This window comes from Mustela nivalis (assembly GCF_964662115.1).
Source record: "Mustela nivalis genome assembly, chromosome: 7".
NCBI lineage: Eukaryota > Metazoa > Chordata > Mammalia > Carnivora > Mustelidae > Mustela > Mustela nivalis.
The window spans coordinates 71,797,600-71,803,599 of NC_139026.1; positions in this window are offsets into that span (position 1 = coordinate 71,797,600).

The window sequence follows — 6,000 nt, forward strand, 5'->3', positions numbered from 1 at the left end:
AGCCACCATCTCAAACCTGGACTTTTGTCTTTTCCCATCCCAACACAGATGAATCCAGTTGCCATAGGGGCTGACACCTTTGGAAGAAAATCACTGCCTCCTGGCTCAATTATGGTTATTGCTGGACCCCGTCAACACGACTAACTCTTTGTTATGAAAAATGGCCTTGATTCGCCCTGAGTTTGCCATAACCCCTCGGGCGTGGTGATTTGGGCTGATCCCACTTCCTCCAGAGGCTAGAGGCTTGCCTGGCCCTGCTTTGTCTGCCAGCTTGCTCTTGAGGTCTTAACTTGCAAAAGCTCCCTTCTTGCCCCGAAGAGACATAACCATTTAGCATTGAAAATCATCCTAGCTTCCTGTTGCCTGGGCTTAATTTAATCTAATTTAATTTAATTTTTTCAGAGAGTGTCTTGTAAAATCTAAAATAGCAACTGCCAGATGAGTTTAGAAGTTATCTAAAGCCTTGCTACTCAAAAGCAAGAGCATCATTACCAGACCACCAGCAGCATCAGCATTTCCTAGGCCCTTGCTGGAAACACAGACTCTTGGGGGGCCTGGGTGGCTCAGTCATTAAGCTTCTTCTGCCTTCAGCTCAGGTCATGATCCCAGGGTCCCGAGATCAAGGCCCACATCGGGCTCTCTGCTCCGTGGGAAGCCTGCTTCCCTCTCCTACTTCCCTTGCTTGTGCTCCTTCTCTTGCTGTGTCTCTCTCTGTCAAATAAATAAGATCTTTAAAAAAAAAAAAAAAATGCAGGCTCTCAGGCCTTTCCACAGACCTATGGAATCAGAAGCTGCATTTTAACAAAATGATTCATCTGCGTGTTCAAATCCAAAAGCCCCAATTTAAACACTTCTCAGGGAACACAGCCACATCAAATGGAGGTACTACTAAGAAATCATTGTGAGGTCAGAAACAAGACTCATTTAACAGGCAGAATCAATTTTATAAAAAAGACATTCATTCTGAAGGAGGGTTTTTTTCCATCCCTGTACTCAAGGTAGCCTTCAGTTTGCTCAAAACCCAACATATGCAGGTCTGATTATGAAATGTGCCTCCCAAATTGCTAATTCCTTCTGACTTTTTTCCTGGCACTTCCTTTCTGTCTCGGCCTCAAGTGAGTAAATTATCATGGTGGTCTCTGTGAAAATTACCGCACAGGAAACAACAGGAGACTCTTAATTACCGAATTCCTGCACACTATTTATTCTTTATATTTAGAGCCATTGGAGAGCCTCTGGGCATATATACACAATTAAAAAGATAAACAAGATTCCCAGCCAAGTTGCAGCTGTTCTTAACTTTCTTGGAATACTAAGCCAGATAAGTGCTTCCTTTTATATGAAGGTAAGTTCTCTGCCAGTGACGGTTGGCTGATAACCTGAGGGACTCAAGGGTTCTTGCGAGGGACCGCAGGTACAGTGCTTGGCCTGAGTGAGCCCAGGGAGTTATCTTTCCCCAGTTCTGAGTCTAGGTTTCCTAGAATCCTCAATTAGGATGTTGAGAATCAAGTCAGTTAGGGTTAGCTCTTACCAGAAACGTGATTCCTTGTTATATTTGTAGACCAGAAGTAATTCTTAGATTGGGCTGGACTGCATCTAAATCAGCAAGATATGAGGAATTTATTCCTTTATAACTATCGCCAGAACAGGAAAAGCAGCTGGCCCTTTTTGGAGATCATTCTAGTGTCTAAAGTGTTAAGATTTTTTTTTCTCTCAAGTCTAAGTCCTTTTTGATGCCAAAGACATTTTTGTATTCTATCTACAGACAGGCATCTACAAACTGGAGAAAATCTAAGTTTCCCCATATAACATCCTTCCATATGATATAAGATTATTATTCAGCTAGCAACCATTTTTGCTTCCCAAGGTGAGATTCTAACTTTCCTCTTTGGATCTCATTTTTGCTCTTCAACTTTTGTGCCTATTCTATGAAGCATCTGGAAGCTCTCTGCTTCTTTCCCCCTTCAGTCTCTGCACCTGGACAATGAGCTTTAGTAATGTTCTTGTCAGTTGAGAGGACACAGTTCTTTTAAGTGGCGTTCCTTTCCTTTTGTACTTCCTGATATGATGCTGCTCTTCCCACATAGCTTTCCTTCTTCTAGGAAACCAAGTGCAGTTACCTCTTCAGTGACTTTTCCATTTTGGTCTTGGTGGTTATCCTAATCATTGTCCGTTAGCATCCTTGTTTAAGATAATTCCCCCAGTTTGTCCATAATTATCATTTTTGAGGTGTACTTCTAACTCAGAGATGTTCTTTTTTCACAAAGATGAAATTTAATGCCACCAGTGACTAAACAAAAAGGAAACTCAAGGAAGTTGTTTAATGTTGGGCACAGACTGAAGTCAAGAGTTCCGGATCTGAGAGTCTTACTCCCGTGTCCTCCACCAGCTCCACTGGCTACATGATCTCAAACAGATTAACTCTTTTAAAAAGAAGGGCTTCCAGTAGTGGACCCCTAAAGTCTCTTCTTGCTCTAAGCCTGCTCAATTGTGAGAAATCTGTCATTGAAGGACTCGGTCTTTGCCATGATCTTTTTCATCCCTTCCCTTCTTAATTTCTCTATTTTAAGAGCTTCCTTGTTTAAGAAATGAGTCTTAGGAGCGACTCTGAAGGTAATGATCTACTTAAAAGAATACGCTTAAGAAATACACAAAATCCAAAACATTAAAGACACGAATACTTTATCATTCTTGCATCCACATCACGACTTCAATAAGTAAGTTATTACCAGGAAAGTTTAATCTTCTGGATATCGTCTCATCTATAGCAATTCCCTCTCTAACCCTAGGGTCCCCTCTCTTTAAGACTGTCACATAGTTTTTAATTTAAGGTTAAGTCATAATGTTACTCCTACAAAAAATAGTATATTCAAGCCTAATCTCTAATAATAAAATAAATAGGTTGTATATACATGTAGAAGATGGAAAACATGTGGGGAGCAAGGTACGATACTTACATTTTATCCTCTGCATATCAACAAATGGATTTCCCCTGTTGCTGACTCTTTATTTACATACATAGGACTCTACCAACAGTACTAATTCCAGGAAAAGTATTGTTTTTAAACAAAGTGATGTGGTTTTGTTTAGTTTTGTTTTTTTAAAAAAAAGTTATTCTCGGTGTCTTTCACAAAAAGGCCTAGGGTCATTTATGAAAAGGACAAATATAATGCCATTATTTAAAAATTAATTACAAAGGAGAAAACAAGTTTAAAGGCAAATATGAGGGGTGCCTGTGTGACTGCCTTCGGCTCAGGTCGTGATCCTGGGGTCCTGGAATCAAGTCCTGCATCGGGCTCCCTGCTCAGCGGGGAGCCTGCTTCTCCCCCTCCCTCTGCTGCTCTGCCTGCTTGTGCTCTCTCACTCTCTCTGTCAAATAAATAAATAAAATCTTTAAAAAGGATAAAGGCAAATATGAAAATGTATTAGCTCTTGGGACTAATCCAAAGTTTGTGACCTGATTCTGTGCAAAATCAACAGATTCTACCTGATTTACAAGTGGAAACATACCGATGCTTCAGAGGAAGACAAAGAGTTTTTTAGTTCCTAAAACAATCAAAGTTCTCATAAAAAAACAACCAAATATGCTTATAAGAGATACAGTTTTAATTACCTTCCTTGAGTTACAGTGACTGTAACAAATAGAGAACCATAAAGCAATTCATTGGCTGATTTGCTTCCTCCTATGACATTAGAGCTTATCCTAGACCTTCAGGGTCACTCACATGTAGTTGAAACACTCAATGCTAAATTCTCAAAGGTCACCAAAGTGCATTGTGTTCTTAAACTCCTATGTGTCAGTAAAAGGAAATAGGCAGTACGGTAATAATTAGAACCATTCACAAATATTCTGGTTTTCTTCCTTCTGGGTCCCTGTTAAGACTGCAATTTCCTAGCCCACTGAAATTAAACTTGGTCAGTGACTTGCTTCAGCCAATAAAATGTGAGTGGAAGTGACACATGTCACCTCTGAGTGGAAGCATTTAATTGGTGGTGCCCAACTGCAAACTTCCTTTTTCCTACTTTGGTGATTTTGGGATCATGGGTTAGCATATGGCTTCTGTCATCCTGGCTCCCTGAGAGACCAAAGTAAGCAGAGACCCCTGCTGACCCATGTTGGACATGTTGCAGGAATGAGAAGTAAACCTGGATGGAGATACTGAGATCTGAGGGTTGTATATTATCATACTTCAACAACCTCCCTCTTCATTGTTCTAGAACAAAGAAATCCCTTAAAATACATTTATTTGATTATTCTGTTAAGTTAGGTTTTATTTCTTGAGGCTAGGTATGCCCCTTTCTTCCCACTGATGAGTGCTGAAAAGGCTGCTTACTGTGTCTATAAAGGGATATATATCACCACCTGTTTAGCCATAAATATGACTTACTTCTTGTTTCCTATGAAAATAATCCACGCATGAACTCTGCATGAAAATGACTCCAGCAATACACACTGACACTTTGGGAAGATCTCATGACTAGTCCCATGGGAACTAGTTGACTAGTTAAAGGAGAATAGCAGATCATTAAATCCCAAATCTAGAGGGTCAAGTGACAACAAAGTCAGATAGAAGGAAGTTGGCTGTGTCAGCCTCTAAGATACCCGGCATCTGCCATTGACATAGACTGCTTCCTGCACTCCTTTCTTAGAGGCACAGAACACTTTTCGGTGATAAAAGAAAGTCAGGGAGAAGGTATTCACATGAAGCATTTTTAATTATCTGTTAATTGGATGAAATGGCAATTAAAGTGCCTAAAGGCCATATGCATATTCATAGATTGTCTTCAAAGGGTACAATTACCAAAGACGATGAAACAGATTATGAGTTAATATTGGATTGTGATTTGGGGCGGAGGAAGGTGAGGCATGTTTGGATCTCCTCCTCCAAATAGCTGCTAAGATTAATTTGTCTCTCTGGTTTTATATGATATGGTGCGGTGGTAAGATTTGCCTGAGAGCATAGCATGTTTGTCAAAGGAACAAGTTCCAGACTGGGTAGTCACTGGCAATTGTCCTGATTGCTGTATGCGTACGATCCTCTTGAGGTGCAAGATAAATAGCTTACTCCATATAAAAGTTTAGATAATATTTTCCGTGATGTTCCTGTCTGATAGTATTTCCACCAGAAATAAGTATTTCTGCTTGTGGCAAGGATTAAATATAATATTCCCTTTGTGAATTTCGACAGGAACATAAAAACAATATTTTTTAAAGCAGTAGCAAAATTTTCTTTCAGAGCTCCAAAAAGGGTATGGAAAAGAGATCTGGGAATACCGTGGTGAAATCCTCCCTCTGCCCTGAGGAGTATTTTGACATTTAAATTTAATGTTCAAGTGACAATGCAGGAAGCAGAAGTTCAAATTCCACAGGGCCCAGGAATGGATGGGAATTACAGACACTTTATTCTGTCTGCCCTTGCTCTGCTCAGCTGGTGAGGTTGGAGCAGGGAGAAGATGTAGAAGGGGAAAAAGCTACCCATATCCCCAGGACACCCTCTAAGTGCTTGAATTTTTGTCACTATTTTCCTGCCACTTCAGATAATGTAAGGCAGCTGGTGAAATATACATGATCAGTGAACACAGTCTGGAGACTTCCAACAACAAAGTATTTCCACTAACTTTGTTGAGTCCATCGGTAAGAGCTACTGACTTTCTAAAAACTGTATTTTAAATTAATAAACTTTCTTTTTTAGAGCTGTATTGAGTTTATAAAAAAATTAAGGTCCAGAGAGTTCCCAGGTACTTCTTCCTCCCCTCAGTCTCCCATTATTAATATGTCGTGTAGTGTGGTGCACTTGTTACAATTGATGAACCAATATTGATACATTTTTATGAACTCAAGTCTATACTTGGTGTTCACATTCTGTGTTGTGTGGTTTTATGGGTTTGAAAAGTGCATAATATCATGTATCTATCATATAGTATTATACGGAATACGTTCACAGTCCTAAAAATCCCCTGTGAGGGAGAGTGGTTGTATGGCTATTTTAGAAGCACGTT